This window comes from Pleurodeles waltl, chromosome 7 (genome assembly GCF_031143425.1).
Source record: "Pleurodeles waltl isolate 20211129_DDA chromosome 7, aPleWal1.hap1.20221129, whole genome shotgun sequence".
Taxonomy (NCBI): Eukaryota; Metazoa; Chordata; class Amphibia; order Caudata; family Salamandridae; genus Pleurodeles; species Pleurodeles waltl.
This window is the reverse complement of record NC_090446.1, coordinates 318,631,426-318,653,297: the sequence shown is the minus strand read 5'-3', so window position 1 is coordinate 318,653,297 and position 21,872 is coordinate 318,631,426.

The window sequence follows — 21,872 nt, the reverse complement described above, 5'->3', positions numbered from 1 at the left end:
GGAATAACTATATTATTTGTAACAAAATTATGCATATACCAAACAGATTTAAAAATAGCATACCCAGTGAGGAAAAGAGTATTTCATAATTGAATGATTTGATAAGAGACTATACATTAAACTAAGGCCATGCGCTAATTTTTTTCATGCCCCTCGTGATGGCTTTGTCCTGGGGGGGATTTATGTATAGCCAATTTCAGCCCCATTGGTCCTCATCCATCAGGGCTTGGCCAATTAAAAGTAGGGGGATTAAGGCCTACTTTGGCACCAAGGACGCCATCCCCTGGGGCCTCGCCATAGTTAGTAAGGGTGCAGGGGCACACAGCCCCGCTCCTAGGGTGGATTTTAGCCTCAGGTACCCTATCCCTGTGGCCTAGCCATGTTACTAATGGGGAGGGTGGCCATGCCGCCCTCCTCCTTTGGCCCTGGGGACCCATCTCCTGGGTCCTGGCTACCATAAAACAGGAGTGTGGTCCATGTGCCCCACTCCCAAAGCCAATGATGGACCTGGGGACCACATACCCCAATGTCCGCTCGTGTTATGTCCTTGGATGCCTGCCTCGGCACACAGTAGTTTCCCTGCCCACACTGGCATGGGCAGGGAAACCTGTGTTTGCTCTGGCTTCCCGGGAGCAATTATAAAAGATCCCTCCAAGCGAAAGTAAACACAACGTTAGCTGGCCGGGAGCATTTTTTGCTGCTCCATGCAGGTGGATTCAGTGTCAGTTGGGGCCATTGCGGCCTTTGGCCTCCCCTCGCAGTTTCCAGCAAGGATATTATGGTTGCACTGGGTGGGCACCAGGATGGCCACCCTTTGTTGCCTAAGCCTCTGGGTATGGAGTCCCAGGGGCCAATATTGGCTGGGCAAGGGGACCATGTGGCCCCCCTCCCCTTTCAGTAATTGGCTGGGACCTGAGGAATGGGGTCTCGTGGGCTGATATCGGTCCAGGGAGGGTGACTGTGTGCCCCCCCTCATTTAGTAATCAGCAGGCTCTGGGGAATGGGCTCCCAATGGCTCAAAGTGGCCCAGTGAGGTGGGCTGTGTGTCCCCCTAATAATCTTTGATTGGACATCGGGGGATGGGGTCCCTGGGGCCAAAATTGGCCCAGGGAGGGGAGCTGCATGCCCCTTTTTCAAATAACTATAATGGTGGGCCCTGGGTGATGGGGTCCCCAGAGCCACAAACAGTCTGGAGTAGGGTGGGCATGTACCCCCTCCCCTAAAAAAATGCTTTAGGTGCCATGGGATGTGGCACTCTGGAGCCAAAATGTGCCCAAGGAGTGGGACACATATCCTCTTCCCCCCAAAATGTGCCAGACCCGGGGGAGTGGGATCCCCAGGACAAAAATTGGTAAAGGTAGGGCGGCTGCATTCCCCCTTACCCTTTGGAATATGGCTGGGCCCCAGGGAATGGGGTCTCTGGTATTGAAATTGGCCCTGAAGTGGGGCTGTATGCCCCCCTCCCTATAAATATAACAGTGGGCCCTGGGGGATGGGATCCTTGGGGCCAAAAGTGGACTGGGGAGGGGGCATGTGGATTGGCCTCTTTTGGGGGGTTGACCAGAGGGACTGGCTGCAGGCCGGCCTATGTGGCCCACCCCCCACTGTGCACCTCTGGAGCCATGTGGGTGGCTGCATGCGGGGTGGGGGTTGGCCTCTGGGCCGGCTGAAGGCCATGAGCAGTGGTGGTTAGATAAACATATGGTCATCAAATGTTTCTTTACGTTAAAACAACTTAGAAATTCACTGAAAAAAACAAAGATTGCAGAGATGTTAAAGTTAGGAAATAGCATTGAAAAAATAAAAGATTACAGGGGCATTAAAGTTAGGAAATAGGGTTAAAAAAATCACTAAAAAAACAAAGGTTACAGTTATGCTCTAGTTTGGTTAAGATTTTACATACAAAACATAGGCATTCAGCAGTTATAGTTAGAGTTATCTCAAGTAACTATAACTCATGCCTTAGGTAACTATAGCTCGCGGCCTGGCCATGCATTGCTAATTACCCCACATATTACATCACTATTGACATCTTTTTTGAAATAATTGATAATATCAGTGCAACATGTGTGATAAAATTATTGATGAGAAACCTGCATGGCGGAGGCACAAGTTAAAAATTACATTAGACCACGAGTTATAGTTGACGACTTGTGTTCAGCATGTTCCACACAAGTTTTTTGGCTCTGCTGAAAAAGGTTCCAAACAGTGTGAAGATTCTATGGGGCATATTTCAGGGCATATTTATCAAAAGATTGCATCACTTTTGGTCCACACAGTGTGGTGAAAAAGCAGAACAAACCCTTAAGTTTAATTTATCAAGCCACGCAAGGCCGCCTTTAAGGCCTTGAGTGACAATAAATCCAGAGTAACTCAATGCAGCGCAAATTGCTATATTACTCTGCCCCAGGGAGGCATTCTATGGGTGGGGTGTCAGTGTTCCCACACAACACTAATGGATTTTGATACATTTCCAAATTTACCCGTAAGTGGGAATGCACCAAATCTGCTATGTATTCCTAGGTGAGGAGTAATAGTGAAAAATATGTTTATTTCTCTTTGTTTTTTGCTCTTTCTATGTGTGCTGCTTCCTGTAGCACACGCAGAAGGAGGAAAACGCCTCAGGGGAGTATTTTTGTGTAGGAAGGGGACCCTTCCTACACAAAAACAAGCCTGCATACACAGCACTTTCTGCACCGGAGCAGGGAAAAGCCAGGAATGTGCTGTACCATGTTAAGTACGGCACATTCATGTCCTTTCTCTATCACACAGAGCAGCAAGGTGACTTTCTGCACCGTGCTGCATGACTTTTCAATAACTCTGCCCTTAAGTACTGTAAGCAGCCTTGAGTTCTTAGACAGGATTGTCTCATCAGGACAATTTCTACATTACATAGAAGACTGTGTGCATTTTTTAGCCTATGCACATGTGCTTCTTTTGCTTCAGAAGGTGTAAAGTTTTCACCACAGTGAAAAGACTGCTAGTAGTATTTTAAGTGAATATAGACCTTTTTGCCAAGTGTTGCATAAAGTGTACACTTTTATACTTTGTAGTGTATTTCTCATAAGAGCTTCACTGTCTGCAAACAGTGCAGTACAGAGGAAGGTCTCTCCATAAAGTGAACCCTGTTTACAGTACTGACTTTCCTACTCATATCAAATCCACTTATCAATATAGGTTCATGACTGTCAGGGATTTGATACAAATACAAGCTGCCAATAGTAGGTCAATAATTTTGGAACAGACATTGAGTATTTAAATGAACATTTCTTCACATAGTGAACACCGTGTGCAATGAGGGTTTCCCATAAATTTGTGGCATATCCAAAACATTAGCAAATTAGGGTTGTGGCCATCCTGGAATGCCCTGGCAGAATAGTACAGGTAATGCAATTATATTGAGGAGCAGTTGCTAAAGTGCATGATATAACCTTCAAGCCTGCAAGAAAAGGGGTTAATTTACAAGCTCTTTGGACTGCTGCAGCATCATTTTTTTACACTATGGCAGTGCAGAACAGTCCCCTACCCCATGCCATATTTACAAACTGGTGCAATGGTACCATTGTGCCAGTTTGTAAAACCTTGAGCCACGTTATACCTGCGGCAGGCATAATGTATACCAGGGAGGGGTTCCCTGCTAGAAGGCCTGCAGAAATGGCACAGTGAAATCTACAAGATTTTACTACATCATTGTAGCGTCATTTTTTAACGCCTTCTCAGGGCAGGCATTAAAGCGATGCTAGGCTGTTTTCAATGGGCCTCCCTGAGTTTGCTGGACTAACGTCAAAGTTTTTGATGCTAGTCCCGCAAAGCACCACAACTGCATCAGAAGTTCTGATGCAGCTGTGTTACCAGTGCCATGGTGCACTTTATTGTAAATACAGCGCTACCATGGTGTTGTTAGGGGGCGCAGGGCAATACAAGCAAACTGACACATCGTGATCAATGCATGATGTGCAACAGTTTGTTTTAGAGAGGCCCAAAGTATTCACAATTGATGTAATAAGAAATTGTAAGCACATCTAGTATAAATGTCTTCAATATCGGCTGTTGAGGGGTTGAAAGCTGAAGCAGGAAAGGTAATATTGATACAGTAACAGTAGGTCATATGTTTTATAATACATAACCAACTCCTCCAAATAATACGCACATTCCTGAAACATAAATTTCAGCTGATATTAGAATCTCCTTCTGCTAGTTAAGGAATTCTGTATGAATATTCCATTGTTCTCTTATAACTCAATGTGTGTGTGCTGGACAAATACATGGAATGTATAACAATAAACACAAGCATATCAGCAAATCGGGCATGGGTGAAAGGGGAACCATCATTATACTAATCCCTGGACAATCAAGTCCAAGAGGGCTATTACAGTGACTCCATCTATAGGTAACCCATTACTTAAATATTATTACCCACATCCCACACTGGCTGATGGCTGATCAGTTGAAAATCCTCCTGACCAGTTCCATCAAAGTGGTTGACCATATAATTCCACAGCACAAACAGATATTTTGCACCTCAATTTCATAAATTAAACAATGCATTTCCCCTAAAACATGCTAATATTGGTGTATACACAATTGTCACATTTAATTTACTTGTAAGTCCATTGTAAAGTGGTATACCTGGGGTCTATAAATTAAATGCTACTAGTGGGACCCCAGCACTGATTATGACGCTCACTTAAGTAGCCCTGTAAACATATCTCAGGCCTGCCACTGTACAGCCTGTGTGTGTGGTTTGACTGCCACTTCGACTTGGCATTTAAAACCACTTGCCAAGCCCTAAATTCCCCTTTTTACATATATCACCCATAAGGTAGGCTCTTGGTAGCCCATAGAGCAGGGTGCCGTGTACATACAAGGCAGTACATGTGTTTTTAAGTTTCACATGTCCTGGTAGTGAAAAACTCCCAAAGTTGTTTTTCAGTACTGTGAGGTCTACTCCTCTCACGGGTCAGCATTGGAAATTTCTTGATACACCATTAAGCTGAAATTCCTGATCAGAAAGGAGTAGCTACATAATGTTTCATCTTTGGAATGGTAATGATAAATCCTCTGCACTGGCTAGGTAGGATTTAATATTACTATTCTAGAAATGCCACTTTTAGAAAGTACTCTTACTGTTGTGTGTGCCTTACAGCCTGTCTCTAACACACGTCTGGGGTAGATGACAGCTACTCTTTGTGTATTTCCTCTAGACAGCCACAAACACAAAAAGGATGAGTATGTCAAAGGACTTATCTGCATTCTGATGGGCCTGCCTGGGCAGGAAGGGTGGATAGGAGCTGACACTTACACAATAATTGGGAACTACCTGTCTCCTCACAAAGGGCTGTTTAATCCCTGTTGGCTGTCTGAAGCGAGGACTAGGAAGAAGGATCTCTGTGTACTTCAATGATCCTTCTTTGAAGTCACCCCACTTCAAAAGCACATTTAAGTATAAGAGCTGTGTCTCTGACCCCACCACATCAGTACACTACTTGACTTGGGAAGAACACTGCTAGAGGAAAGTCTGCTGTACGGACTGCCACTGTGTTTGGACTGACTGACCCAAAGAACTGCTTCCCTGCTTTGCTCAGCTGCTCCTGCTGCCTGCTGATCTCTGCCCTGCTGAGGACAAGGACTGAACACATCTCACTTGAACCTAGAGTGACTTCAAGGGCTTTCTGGCTTGCCCCCTATTCTTCTGCAGTCTTAGGGACATCAAAAGCTGTCTGCAAACCTCCTGGTGCTGCTCCTGGACTCTGCCATCTGTGAGTCCTACCCTTGCCTAAGGTGCCCTCTCCAATCCCGGGCCCCAGAAGTGGGTTTTTCAGCTGCTTTCGACTAAAAATAGACACATCATCACCACTGTGCATGTCGTAACTGCTGCATCGCCCCTTCAACACCGATATAGAGGCTGTTCAATGACAGTGGAATCAGAGTCTGCACACCACAATAATGACACTCTGCGCAGCTCAACAAAGACCTATTGCTTTCATCTCTAAGGAGCTCTACGCCGATGCAGGACCCAACTGCATGGAAAATATCACCCCTTCGCATCCGCTTCTCGATGTCCACATTTACTCCATACAAGGTATTTCTTCAGCAGACCCTGCGTGGGTTCTGTAGCCGACCTACCCTCTATCGCATTGGGCCTGAACTTTGGATTTGCACTGGTCCTTGACTACCTCAAGTGACCTTTTGACAGCTAGTGTCTACTAAGCACTGTTTCTAGTTTAATCTTTAGAAATTAATATCTTACTTCTACTGATTGGATAGTTACTCTTTTGTTCCTATTTTACTCAGATAAATATTCTCTATTTTCTAAACCTGTATGGAATCTTTTTGTGGTGTTTTCTTTGTGTTACTGTGTGTGTGTGTGTGTGTGTGTGTGTGCTGGGCAAATACTTTATACATTGCCTCTTAAGTTAAGCCTGCATGCTCTGTGCTTAGTTGCCAGAGGGTGGCCGCAGATTAATTTAAAGTATGTATTTGACTTACCCTGGCTAGGACTGTGGTCTACTTACAGAAGAAATTGAGGAAGTAGGAGTTGGGTGGCCTACTTAACATTGAGAAATTGAAATTTGTAACCAATGAGAGTCCAATTATACCCTCTCTGTACTTTCTACCAAAGGTTCACAAAACACTCAATAAATCCAGGTAGACCAATCATTTCTAGCTGTGTATCATTATATGTGAATATATCACAATATGTGGATCACGTTCTGGCCCCGATAGTAAAAAACCTGACCTCATACCTTAAAGATACTGGTGATTTTTTAAGACTGTTAGAGGATGTAGCATGGAAAATGAGTATTTATTGGTGACTATAGATGGGGTTTCCCTACATACATCAATATCACATGAAGTGGGTTTAAAAGCAGTAAAGTATTATTTGCAACAGAGGAGTATCCATGAATTGAAGCACTCTGAAATGCTGCTTGAAATGATTGAGCTGTGCCTGAGGAACAATGTGCTCATATTTAATCATGAGATGTATTCACAAATCTGCAGGACGGCTATGAGAGTGTCCTTCTCTCCAAGCTATGCCAATCTCACAAAGGGTTGGTGGGAAAAACAAATAGCTTGGGGAAAGGAGAATGAAGAATACATGGAGAAGGAAGTGGTTTGGCTCCGCTATATTGATGACTTATTCGTAATCTGGAATGACATGGAAATACAATGTAATGAATTCCTACTAAAGTTGAACACCAATGATGTGGGTTTGCAATTCACACACAAAATCAGTAGAACGTGTACTGACGTTTTGAATGTAATTGTTTATATAGAAAATGAGAAATTACAAATGACATTGCCTCACAAACCTACAGCCACTAACAGCATACTACATGGGTCTAGTTTCCATCCAAAATCACTGATGAAAAGTATTCCCTATAGAGAATTTATTAGGACAGAAAGGAACTGCTCGGACAGCAAGGATATGGATGTTAAGTTCAAAGATATAGAACAGAGACTTATGAGGAGAGGATACAAGGCCCGTGATGTAAAACAAGGTAAAAAGAGAACGAGAGGGATAACATGTGATAGAACTCTTGTAAATAAACCCGATGATATGGTTAAGGAAGAAGAAGAAAGAATCAGACTCAAATTAACATATAGCAAAGACAATCATCAAATTTTGAATTTTCTAAACTGACATTAGTATATAATAAAGAGTAACCCGGGTTTTGGATCATGAGTAGGAGCGCGACCAAGTGTGACCTACTGGAAGGTTCCGTCCCTGAAAGATCAATTGGTAAAAAGTCATTTTGAAGTCCCACAAACATCTAGTTGGCTAACAATACATAACAAAGGCTTCATCTGTTGCAATAAATGCAAGGCATGCTGAATTGGATGTAATAAATATAAAACCATGGATGGTCAAGGAAGAGAGATCCCCAGTTTGGACAGAATAACGTGCAATACAACATTTGTAGTGTATGTGGGTTGAGATATGTGGGGAGCACCATCTGTCCATTAAAAAAGCAGATACTAATGCATATCAGAGTGGTACAAAATGGGGATCTAAACTATGCCATGACAAAACATCTTAGAAGCCACAATGGGGCTGATTGGCTACATATGAGATATTTTGGTATAGCCACAATCACAAAACATGACAGAGGGGAAGATGAGCACTGCAACTGAGATGGGTGGAATCTAAATTCATTGTCAGACTCAAAACCAAGATTCCACATGGGATCCATGAGGAAGACGAATTGTATTGACATTCATAAAATGAGCAATTTGGATTAAGATTGTTCTTTAAAAGAACTAGATTATATGGACTCCATATACATAAGGTGAGCTAGAGATAGTATAAGGGTACTATACCCAGAATTGGATCCCCATATGTGGTATGAAGGAACATTTAAGAGCAATACTAGCAGTAGATATCTGCCAAATTACTAATAGAAATCTTACTAAAGATGTTGGCAATCTTGAGATTCCATGAATAAATGCCTGTTTATATTGGTTAAATTACGTATATAGATTATGGAACGGATGACGAGTTTAGAATGTATTTTTAGTTACACTAATTAGTGTTTGTGTATTTAGTCTGGGTGATGGTTTTTATTTTTATTTTTCTCTTATTTGATGTAACTACATATCCTACAATGCAACATTATGGCATTGGATGGGAAACAATCTAAAAGAGAAACTAATGATGTGCTCACTAACAGTGAACAAGACCTGATTTGTCGAAACACGTCAGGTGATGGGTGTTCTGTTCTGTGAGACTAAACTTAAGATGATTGGAATCCTTGGAGTGCCACATTTGACTTGTCCGTCAATTGTTGGAAATTTTAAAACAGAGAATCGGTCCATCGCTGATGGAGGCACCAGCTGGTGAGTGCGCTGTGAGAGCGCCAAATGGCAGGGATATATATCCATATATATATATATATATATATATATATATATATATATGTGTATATATATATATATGTATATATATATATATATATATACCTACATATATCATTCCTGTAACCTTTGGATTTTCAAGTGAATTCCTATGTTTTTTTTTTAAATTGTATTTCCTAACTATAACCTTCCTGTAACCTTTGTTTTTTTTCTGTGAATTTCCATGTTTTTTTAAGGTAAAGTAATTTTTATTAGTATACGTTAATCAAACCACTGCAGAGCATGGCCTTCGACTAGCTGGCAGACACTGCGGCCAACCCTCCTAACCAGCCAACCCCACGCTGCACATGGCCCTTTGGATGTGTGCATTGGGAGCTATCCATGGCCTGTCTCTCTGGGTGTGAGAATAAGTGTGACAGGGTGTATCTGGGTGTGAGAGTGACTGTGATAATGTCGATCTGGGAGTGAGAGTGGATGCTTCAGTGTCTCAGCTTGTCTGGGAGTGGGTGCCTCAGTGTCTATGTGGTCTGTGAATAGATGCATGAGAGTTTCAGTGGGTCCGTGAGTGGGTATGTGAGACTCTGAATGGATCTGTGAGTGGGCATGCAAGTGTCTGAGTGGGTCTGTGAGAGGAAGTGTGAGTGGTTGAGTGCAGCTGTGAGTGGGTACACGAGGGTCTGAGTGGGTCAGTGAGTGGGTGTGTGAGTGCCTCAGTGGGTCTGTGAGTGCGTGCATAAGGGTCTGAGTTGGTGTGTGAGTGGGTAAAAGAGATTGAAAAAGAAAAGTTGAGAGAGAAACCAAGGGTGAGAGGGAGAGAGATAGAGAGTTTTGTAGGTTTTGATGGATGATATACTTAGAATGAGAAATGTCTGGACAAATTGAAAAGAAAAATATATCAATTAAAAAGAGTGAGATCACCTTTTAGTATGAGTCTTAAACATTCAAAGTTTAAAAGGAATTAAAGTAGGGAAATTACCCTAGACACACCAGGACTACAACCCTCAACTTTCAGGGGGACGGTCTGTGACCTTAACCATTATGCCACAGGTGACTACTTACTGTACTCAATGCATGGAGAGACCATTGTAATGATTCTCTCTCTCTCTCTCTCTCTCTCTCTCTCTCTCTCTCTCTCTCTCTCTCTCTCTCTCATCCTCTCTCTCTTGCTCTCTCTTTTCTATCCCATTATAGGATGGAAGAGTGAGAGAGAGAGTGACAGCACCACAGGGGGAACCCCAAGGTCCCCACTGTCCTATCCAGCTCCCTCGGTCCTGTGGGAACCGGCATTTCTCCCACAAGCAGGTAGCTGTTTTAATTAGCAGCTCCCTGCCTGTGTAAGCAATGTTTTCATCTGTCTTCCCCGCACACATATTTGCATGCAGGGAAGAAAGATGAAAACGTCACTTTCTGCAAGGAAGAGATATTTGACAGCTCTCTCTTGCAGAAAGTGAACTTTGTTTGTGTTTGCTTTGTGGGAGCTGTCAAAGCTCCCACCAAGCAAAAGCAAACAGCTATGTCCTAGGGGTGGGCTCCCTGGGACATAGCAGGAACTGGCCCTGGGGTGTGGTGGTCACCAGGGACATCAGTGGCTCCAGAAGGGTGGCTGTTTGTCCTCCCTCCAACAAGCATAGCATCAGAGAGGTGGGGGTCCACAGGAATGTGGGGGTCTGAAACTGACCCCCTAACATTCTTTTTATTATAGCCCTTGGGAGGTGGTGGTTCCCAGGGCTACGGGGGGCTCAGTATGTTGAGGAACGGTTGTCTGATTTTCCAGAAAGCCATTATACATTGTTATTTACCTTATTTACTTTTTGGTGGGGATAGGTCACATTGATCATTGAAGAGTATCCTTGTTCCTCGGTTGGGTATAGTGAAACCACCAACACCCTGCAAAAAAAGGGGAGGGGTAGAAAAAATCTAATCAGAATTTTTTTTTAAACCAGACCAGTTTCATAACAGAGGTCCAACCAAACCAGTTGCATGTCAGTAGTGAAAAAGAAAGTGTAGGTATCATATTGAAAAGTGTTGTGAGTCACTGTAAAAGATGATGTGATGAAGTTCACATTAAATCAATAATTGTACAGCAAAAGTCAGAAAAAGTACAAGTTCTACATGACGTATTAATACAAGTTGCTAATGAGGATGCTCAAATGAAATAGTAGAGTACAAGAACACAATAGTAAATTGATAGTTATATGATTAACAGGGTCTCACTCTCGTCTTAACTCATTTAAGAAATTAATAAATATTTGTCCTCAGAATACTATAACAAGGTATGGAATTCCCTATCCAAATTCAACCTGTGTTCACTGTGTTCCGTTTGTGTATATAACTTGTGTCTCTCATTCTGAGTTTCTTATCTAAAACACCACCATGTCTCTGGTAATGTGCTCAATGCCCATGAATTTAATTGAATTCAGTTCCATAATGGAATGCTCTCTAAGAAAATGAGTAGCCATTGCGTATTTGTGATCTTTGTTCATATTTGCTCTAATATGTTCTTTCCATCTTTCGTTGAGCTTGTGAGTAGTTGATCCAACATATTGCTTATCACACACACACATACAATGATGTAGACACAGTTTGTTATACTACAGTTAATAAATTAATTAATGAAAAGGTTCTTACTCCCATACTGCCAGAAAAAACATTGACATTATCACAAACATATTTGCAACATTCACATTTGGTACAGCGAAAACAGCCAACAGGTTTATCTGCTAGCCAGCAGCGGGCACTACTTTTCATCCCACCTGAGAGATACTTATGTCTGCAATTAGTACTCAGTACATTTTTAGTGTAGGAGCTTTTTTATATGTTATAATAGGTTTATCAGAAATAAACTTTGAAATATCCGTGTCCAAAGATAAAATGTGTGCTTCTTATCAATGAGAAGTTCATCTCTGCATAATTTCCTAGCACGTTCACAAGCTGCATGTACAGTTCTCGAATTATAACCCCTCTGCAAGAACCTCTTAGTTATCTCACTTTTCTGAGTCTCATAACCTGATTGGAGACTACAATTCTAGCTCTAAAGATTTCACCATAAGGAATATTATAAATATGTCTTTGAAGATAGCCAGATTGAGGATGAAGGACAGAGTTTGTAGAGCCTACATACTTTCGACACCTGTTTTCTATCACATATATACAATTCCAACTCAAGAAAGTAAGTACTCTTTTTGCTGTATCTAGACTGATAGTTACATTGAATCTCTTCTCATTAAGCTGCACGTGAAGCTCTTTAAGATCTGATCCCTTCCAAATTAGGAAAACATCATCAATGTAACGTCCCCAAGACACAAGACTGTCTGTGTTCTCCCAAACCCATGAAGAGATTTGCATAAGACAGAGTAATCGTTAAACCCATCACCGTACCAGTCAATTGTTGACACAAACCATCTTGATAGTAAAAAAAATTACTTTTCAAGGCAAATTCGGCTAAGTCTAGTAACATCGAAGAGTGTTGAACATAGCTAGCAGATTTAGTAAACAGAAGAGATTTTGCTGCTTCCAAATCAATGTTATGGTATATATTAGGGTATAAACTGTTCACACCTATAGTTACTAACATATATTCAGAATCCCAAGCAATATCTTGAATTTGTCTGAGAAACTCTTTAGTGTCTTGATGTAGGATGGCAACATACTGGCAAAAAAAGATAACAAAATCAACAAACTTGAATACATGTTGAGAATGTGAACCTATACCTAATATCATGGGGGTGCCTGGAGGGATCTTTTCACCTTTGTGTATCTTTGGTAAAAAAATAGATTATAGGGGCCAAAAAATGACAGACATTAAGATCATTAAATTCCTCAGTGTCCAATAGCTGTAGTTCTACCTATTCTTTCAGTTTAGTTTGAAGTGGTAAAACGGACTCTTCTAATACCCTCTTATGTACTTTTATGTAATTAGTTGTGTTGCTGAATTGCCTCAGCCTCATTATGGTAATCCTTAAAATCCATGACAACAACATTGCCCTCTTTGTCAACTCAATTTATAATGATAGGAGTATTGGACCTGAGATCTGACAATTCCTTTCTCTTGTCTTTGTTGAGATCATGTTTGATAAAATAGGTATGTTTAGATTCAATTTTATTAAGAGCCAGGCTTTTAACAGGTCAATATAATTGTTATTTTGCAGTTCGGGAGTAAATTGTGATATCTTTTTAATTTACTTTCATCTCCAAGGTCAAAATCTATGTCCAAATCTCATGCAATATCCTTAGGGGCATATTTATACTCCGTCTGCGCCGATTGTGCGTCAAAAATTTTGACGCACAATCAGCGCAAACGTTACCCCGTATTTAAACTTTGACGCCCGAGCCCGCGGACGACAAAATTCCGCTGTGTGTGTCATTTTTTGGATGCGGCAACCCGCCTTGCGTTAATTATATGCAAGGTAGGCGTACCCGTCCAAAAAATGGCTTAAACTGCAGTGCGCCATATTTATGCTTTCGGGCAAAAAATGACGCACGGCCGGGAGGAGGAGCCAGCAAATGACGCACAGCCCGATTTGCGTCAAAAATTAACGCCTGGGTCAGGGCAGGCGTTAAAATGGGGCGAACACACCTGTATATAATCAGTACACACAGAACAAACAGCAGAGCAGCAGAGCAGCAGAGCAGCAACAGAGAGCCATGGAGGTGATTCTAATCCAGCATGCACGTAGACGCAGAGCCCAGCAACAACAACAGCAGCTACAACAACACCAGCAGGGACACCAAAGGCAGCGCAGAAGGCAGGAGAGGATATTCCGCCCAAGAACAACCCTTTAGGGCCTCAGGGAACACAACATCATACAGAGGTACCGTTTGAACTGGCAGGCCAGTCAGCAGCTGCTGCAAAACATTGAACAGCAGTTGGCCCCCACTTTGGTGACACCCCGCACCATCCCAACAGAAACAAAGCTGCTTGCCGTACTTCATATGCTGGTAAGTGGCTCTTTTCAAACAACTGGTGCCCTGGTTGGCAGAATATCACAACCATCATTCTCCGCCTTTTTGCCCAATGTACTGGACACCATCATTTGACTGACACCCCGCCACATCTGCTTCCCTAACACACTGCAGAAGCAGCAGGAAACAAAACAGGGGTTCTACGCAATCAGTGGCTTCCCACACGTCCTTGGTGCAATCGACTGCACACATGTACGCCTTGTGCCACCTGCTGCAACAGAACACCTCTACCGCAACAGGAAGCACACACATTCCATCAACGTGCAGGCCATAGTCGATCACCAAGGATTGATCACCAACATCGTGGCTAAATATCCCGGGAGTGTACATGACTCCTTCATCTTCCGTCACTGCACCATCAATGAACACTTCCAGGATGGACGGTATGGCAATGGACTACTTGTTGGTAAGTACAAAAACCTACATATATATACACTGCACAGCAATCCTCTAGGACAAACAACACATACACCACAACAGCAACATGTCGACAGGAACACACTGAGGTCATGACATCGCTAGCCATGTTTCTTAAGTCACCATTGAACCTGTCACATATCGGAATTTACTGTACAGCCTAATGTGAAGATGTCAATGAGTGTGGTTGCCGAAATGTCACCTTGCAAATTGTAAGTGTCCCAATGACCTTTACATTAATACATTGCCTAAGTCTAAAGGTTAAGGTTTTAACTCTGCATGGAACTATCATCTCACCCCCAGTGAAGACACACGGACACCTGTATCACAAGTCACAATGCTAGGGAGGGCACACTGTACTGAAAATCCCAAAACATACTGCTGACAAACGGTTAGCAGACAAACACTTGTTCAGCCAAGGAAACAACACAATGCAGATGGTATAGCCTACAAGCATAGGATGTCACATTAGTACACAAAAGAGTCACAGACAACACAAGACAACTACTGCCATTAAAGGTCTTTTCAATAGTGCTATCTACATCAACATGATCCCATTCATTTTCTCTTGCAGCTGATCAGGGGTATGGCATCCAGCCATGGATTATGACACCATTTGGCAACCCGAGTACAGCTGCAGAGCGTGCATACAACGTGGCCCATAGGAGGACACGCAGCATTGTCGAGCGGACCTTCGGCATCCTCAAGTCAAGGTTCCGCTGCCTCAACATCACTGGTGGTAGCCTCCTATATTCCCCCGAGATGGTCTGTAGGATAATCCTCACATGTGCAATATTGCACAACATTTGTGTCAGAAGAAACAATCCCCTCCTGGAATCAGAGCCACACATGCCTGAAGAGGAGGAAGAGGAGGATGCTGGCCTGCAACAGGAGGGGGAACTACAGAACACAGCTGCTGGTATACGCAGGCGGCAACAGATTGTAAATAATTTCTTCTGAATATGATCACCTTCCCCACTTTAGTTAACTAATGTAAATAAACACCTATTATAATCACCATATCATGGTCTGGCTATTCCCTTTTACACACCTTCATCTCTACTTATCAGAATAAGAGTGTCGCCTCATGTTGAGATGCTGAGTAGGACACGGAACATCCCAGAGCTTATGTAATGCCTAACATACAATGGTCACATACACACACACTCTTAATAACATATATTAATGTACGTACATATATGTATGTACATATCTCCTTTGAAGGCCTATAGCAGAGGACCACAACAATTTCACACATACATGTTGAAAGCAAGGTCCAACGCAGCATATGGCACACAACTAGGACACCATCACTCAATAAGGGGAAAACAAGCCTCATACATGAGGCAGTCAATGTGCTTTGGCATCACTAACAGGAATGTCTGACAAGACCCTTGACAGCAGTTAGTACAACTGCATCCAATATTTGCAAGGAATATCTGTGACTAGAGTTCCATAGAAGCAGAACATAGACAGCATAAGTGCCACACATATGACATGCATTGCGCACATGACATTCCATGTACATGTCAGCCCATTTCCGAACTCATCACACACCCATGCACCTGGTCACAACCCACCTGTCGGAAGAGGTCCCTGGAATACTAAGATGTGTACCCTGATAATACCGCCTCTACAAACACAGACCAACATTAGCAAACCAGTGTGCTACACCCTTTCCTAAGGTATGCCATTGTCAAAGAACATCTGACTGCATGGACGTCAGGTCCATTTATACACTGTCTTCTAGTTTCAAAGCCCTGTTCGCACATGTAGATTGCTTCCCCTTGTGAAACTGTCTGTTGGCCCTTAGAATGCAAGTCTCACCTACAGGACTGGTGAGAAACAGATGCAGCCCACACCTGTGAATACCTCCATGCACACCACCCATTACAAAAAGCACTGCCCCTAATGATGCCTGGAACAGCATAGTAGTAGCCATTATGTCAAATACATCGTCAACCATTGATAGTAATTAAGCTGTGTAACACAGCCCTTGGGTTCATTTGTCACCTGCAAAAACACAGGACATACACAGATTGACATGTCAACTGTCTAGTTTGTCCTCCAAACAGTCTCAGTCAGACCACTGATTATGTAACTTGTCCAGTAGCTGGCTCCTGAATCATCTTGCATTCTGTCAGCCTGACTGGCAACTGTCTGTGCGTCACACTAAAGTATCCCTGTGTCTACATATGTACCACACTTGTGTTGGCAAACCTGCCATTCATCAGGGGGCTTTGGGCATGGGCTTCTACCATGCACACACAAATGCATTGTACAGCATCATCTGCCTTTTAACTGTACCATTTGAGTTAAATCCTCTTGGAAATGCAAAATTCATGGCCCATCCCTTTTCTGGGTTGCATTTATGCATGAATGACAAAGTGTGACAGTGTCCCAGGGTCATAGGCAGGGCTTGGGTATGGGGCTTTCGGCACAGCCAGCAACCTCTGATAATGTACATGACTAATACACAAATGTCAGAACCATGACAGTTCACACACAGCATCACAGTGCGCACAACATAGTGATGGGCCGTGTGTGCTAAATAGCTGCTAGAATAAACAGCACAGAGGCTATGATGTTCCCAGATGCAGTGGGAAGTGCAGAGGCCAACCTGTGTACAAATGTTGTAATGACACCTACCAGAACATGACAATTGAGGCATTATCTCACTCAGCACAGCAAGGTTGCCCTGTTGACTGCCTCATTACACGTCTTTAGTGACAGGGTGGGACCATCCACATGTTGGTTCACATGTCCACATCTACTTTACTCACATTGATCAACAAAGGATACTCAGTAGTTACAGGAATAGCTGTCACTGACTCATGATGAGTCCTGGTCCGAACTGTGACAAATTACATCCCAAAAAATCTACAGGATCATCATTGGACCACACACATGAACAAGACACCTATGTGCAATTGATCACTGGAAATATGTGGACACTTGCTGTCTTGTATGCTGGTCCACCACAGCCACTTGATAGTTGGGGCTTACTTCTATGGCCTCAACTGTCGTGTCATCATACATATGAGATTGACCCTTGTCTGTCTGTGCAAACAACATGGTACCCACTTCCTCAATGCAAGTGTATGACTCACTGTGGAATTCATCAACTGGTGCCTTACCAATACGCTAGGACATAGGATGTAGAAATTGTGGACCTTTGACATGAACATGTGTCTGCCATCCATCTAGTGCCTGCTATGTCACATGTGCTGTCTATGTGACCCTAAAACTTGGAAGTATACTTTGCGGGTGTTGTTACATTTATGACTAACACATGCCCTTGCTCATTCTAATTTTTACTTGCATCTTAGGGTTGGACACATGGACGTCACATTCATACAATCAAATGTACAATAATGCTTCATGTGATGTACACACACACCTGGTCAACCAACAAATTAGTTGTCAAAGCACACACTTTGAGCCAAAGGCAATTAGGTATTGTACATATGTGCGTCACATTGCTATCCTCTCCTTATGGCAAACATGCACAATTTGTGCAATACATATATGTGGGCCACACATATGACCATCTATGACGTCAGCCAACTGTAAACATACTGTGAAGGGTGTAGTGGATTATGTTCCGCTACAGTATGATGTCATACATGTGAATATACACCATCAACACCATACTGTCTTCAATTAGCCAATCTCTGATGTGTTCCAAATGTAAAATAACCAAAAAACATGTAAAAATGCCCCAAACCAGTAAATGCACTGTAATTTTGAGATCCCTAGCAGTGTGCGTCATTTTTTCTTGCACAAAACTGTATTAGCGTTGTTTTTTTTGACGCACAAGAGTGAAATATAACCTGCATCCAGATATTTGTACAGTCCATGTATCATTATGTGGATGCGGGTTAATATTCACGTCTGTGCGCCTAAAAAAATGACACAAATACAGTTTTGTGCAACAAAAAATTACACATAACGCGAAAAAGACGGGACTTTTCATTCAGGAAGTGATGTAATAGGATATCCTGTTTACAGATCATGTACAGTGAGTGTACTTTCACTTTCACTTTGCAGTCTATGATCCTTCTAGACTGTGTGGCTGTGTAGAGAGTGTTGTCCAGAGATTTTGTACTGTATTTGTCCTGTGTGCTATCTGTAAAGTCCTTTTGTGAAATACATTTTGTTTGTGTATACTGTAGTACTGTGTTTTGTCTACATTTGTCCATTTATCTTGTGTATTTCTTGTTTGTGGGAGTCTGTTGTGGGTAGTGTTAATTTGGGGATAGTTGGGCTCTTTTAGTGTTTAGGTTTACTTTTTTTCAGTCTTTTTACCCCTACTTTCACCCATTTCCCCTTTCTATTTCTTTTACCCCTATTCCTTCTCTTCAAATAGAAGTATGTCTGGTAGGCCACGTCTTGGCAGGATGGGGGAAGAGGAGTTGGGGGGCTTCATCTGGCTGGTGACACATTTCTTGCCGCTCATGATCCAGGCAGGGGGCAGGGTCATACAGGGCTACCCGACAGAGGCGCGCAGAATCCGGTGGGGAAAGGTGCTTCATCACCTGCAGCGTGTGTATGCCAGCCAGAGGAGTGACCACCAGCTGAAGCACCAGTGGGCTGACCTCATCACCAGGGAGCAGGATCTCTTGGACCACCTGGGAATCATGATTGGTGGCACTGTTGGTGAGTGCGACTATTGTTATTGTGCACAAATGAATGATCTGTTGTGACATCAGTGGATTAGTGCAATGTCTGCCACCTAACTTGATGACTGTGTGTAATTTTGGGGACATATAAGGGGATCATTGATGCACCATGGCAAGGATCACAATTGCTAGCTGTCAGGTAGCACGTGCTCAGCAAACTTACAGGTAACTTTACCATGAAGGAAATTGGTGCGGCCTTTCTGTCAGCACAGCTAACAAAATAGGAGCCAATCATGTCTATATAGGGTATTATTAACAAAGAAGTACAGATGTACCAACATTTAGGCCAACTATGTTGACGCAATTGCTAGACTGACTTTAGAATCATTACTGAAAATGAGTGCTGCCTTCACAACAATTTATAATAGCAAAGTGGCTCAAACATTGGTCTCATGTGAGTCTGGTGAGTGTGGAAGGAAAGCGTTCACAGAAGTACTATGAATGTGTGGGATTATTGTGTTTCTTAATCTTTTAGGATAAATGTCAGTTCATGATTTGAATACATTGTGTAAAGGTGTAAGGTGCCCTCAGCTAACATCGTAAGATGTTTGTTGGAATCGGTTGAGCCACAATCAAAATATGGATGGCAGACCAAGTGTATGCACATGGCTTTACATCTCCATGGTTGGTGCAAATCACCATAGCTGGGCCACATCAATTGACTATACTGTAACAACAGGATGGCTTACAGGAGTCCTTGCCCCTCCCTCTGTACATTGGGCCTATCTGCACTAAAGGTGTAATGGCCACAAGGCATGTTTGACTGGTAATGCAGTCCTCAAGTAACCAGGCGTTGGATGTTTCTCTTGGATGCACATGATGAGACGATTACATTCCATATTTTTTCGTGCTCACCAATTATGGGTCAAGTTTGCAACCACATGATAGTTATGGCCAATCTATGTGTGCAGATATGTGTGGAACTGTCACAGGAGACCCATGCTATGTACAAGTTGGGTGTGAAATATCAGATGCAGTACTATCATGTCTGATTGGCTGCCATTTACTTATTCAGCCTACACATTGTAAATGATACAGAAAATATTGCACTGTGCACAGATTTTGAGCACATTTCTTCCTTCCATACCTTATAGGTGGACCAGTGCCCTACACTGTGGGAGAGGTGGCGACATTTCAGGACCCGACCACTACAGTATGTGTTGATATGCCTGTTATGTGTTGTGTTAGCTGGTTATGGACTCGTGTGAGTTGGACGCATACCAAGGTGTGATGCTGTGGTCAAGTTTTTCACTTGTTCCATGAGTGGGAATGCAGTTTTCACATGTTTTGAGTTAGCCAATGCGTATCCAATGGTATCATGTAGGGATTGTAGGACATCCCTGTAGGCCCCACTGTGAGTACAGGGGATAGTCATGTCTCTGACACTTGTATCACCAAGAGTCGCAATGGAAGTCAGACCCTATTTAGTCAGCCTGTCAGACCCACATTCTCTAAGATTGGTGGAGCTAATAGCTTCCCAATAGACATCTGTTTCACTATTTACCTACGTAATTTTGAAACAGTAGGTAGAACCTCCTAGCATCATGTACTTCCACATGTAGTGCCTCAAGTCTGTGGAACCTGAGTGTAATGGCCTAGGTGTGCATGCAATTCATGCTCATGGTTGTTCTAGCAACTCTGTGTCTGATGTAGGTCAGGCCTCACTGGAAGTATATGTTGTGTACTAAGTTCTGATTTTCCTGACATGTCTGACCCTATGAGTGCTCTAGGGTTTGCTGACTTCAAAATGACCTTACCTGTGGTGTGTCTGTAGAGACAAACATGTGTGGATTAGCCTATACACTCCTCGGTGTACATGTTGTTGGCAAATTATAGTTGTATATCCACCGCCCCCCCTCAAACACGGCCATGGGTTTGTGAATGGGGTACCTAGTATTGATGCTACCTGTATTTTACACATACCTGTGAAGAAGTGACGGTTTGGTTGCACACTAGTATACACACTCAGGTTTGGCACTTGGTACCATACTGGAAATTCCAGTTACAACTTGCAGACCATGTGGCTTTAGTTTTGCTTTCCGTACACTGACATTTGTAGCCCAGCTCTTGATGGAGGATATGCAGCATGATTCGTAGATGTTAACTGTCAGAACTCAGATTGCAAGTCAAGACCAGTTGTTACCCATCTTGTGGGTTATGAATGTGCTTTGTGTGATGTGACCTTTGTTGTCTGGCCTGCCATGTACTTCCTCAGGGACATTCGATGCTCTGTATCATGATATGAGCTGTTAGAAGTACAGTAGATGTATTGTCTGATTAACTTGCTGTGCTGTTTCACACAATGCAGTTACTAATGTGGCATATCTGCATTTGTCTTCACAGCAGCTAACATGACTCCAGACCAGGTCCGTGAATTTCAGCGTCGGGCCATGCGATACCAGCACATCCTGCTGGTGGAGTCGGGGTTCCGGAGGATGGCCCGGCGATATCGCCATGAACGTGCCTCCGGGGCATGGCGAGCCTTCCCACAGGGTGGGCCTACTATGCCCACCACAGCCAACACAGAAACAACCACCAATGAGAGCCAGGTGGCCCCACCCACAGCTGCCTCTGTTGAATCTACATCTGCTGGACTTCCTGGCCCCAGCATTGCCACCGGTGCAGGACAGCCCACACAGACCTCCTCCACCGGTACCCAGACTGCCACTGCTCCAGCTGTTGACCCTGCCGCCTTCAAGAGACTTGAAAACAAGATGGACAAAGTGCTGCGCAAGGTGAGCCACCTCAGCCGGGACGTCCGGCACATTAAACGGCGGGTCAATGATATCAAGAGGACCCTCCGGAGGGCCAACCTTTAGACAGTTGAATAGATGGACATGATACCCTCCCCTCCCTCCTCTTTCCTTGTTCTTGTACTTAGTGGGCTTAGTGTTAGGTTAGTATAGGCTGTTAGTTTAGTCAGTGTTAGTGGGTGGGGGGTAGGGGGTCCTGCTT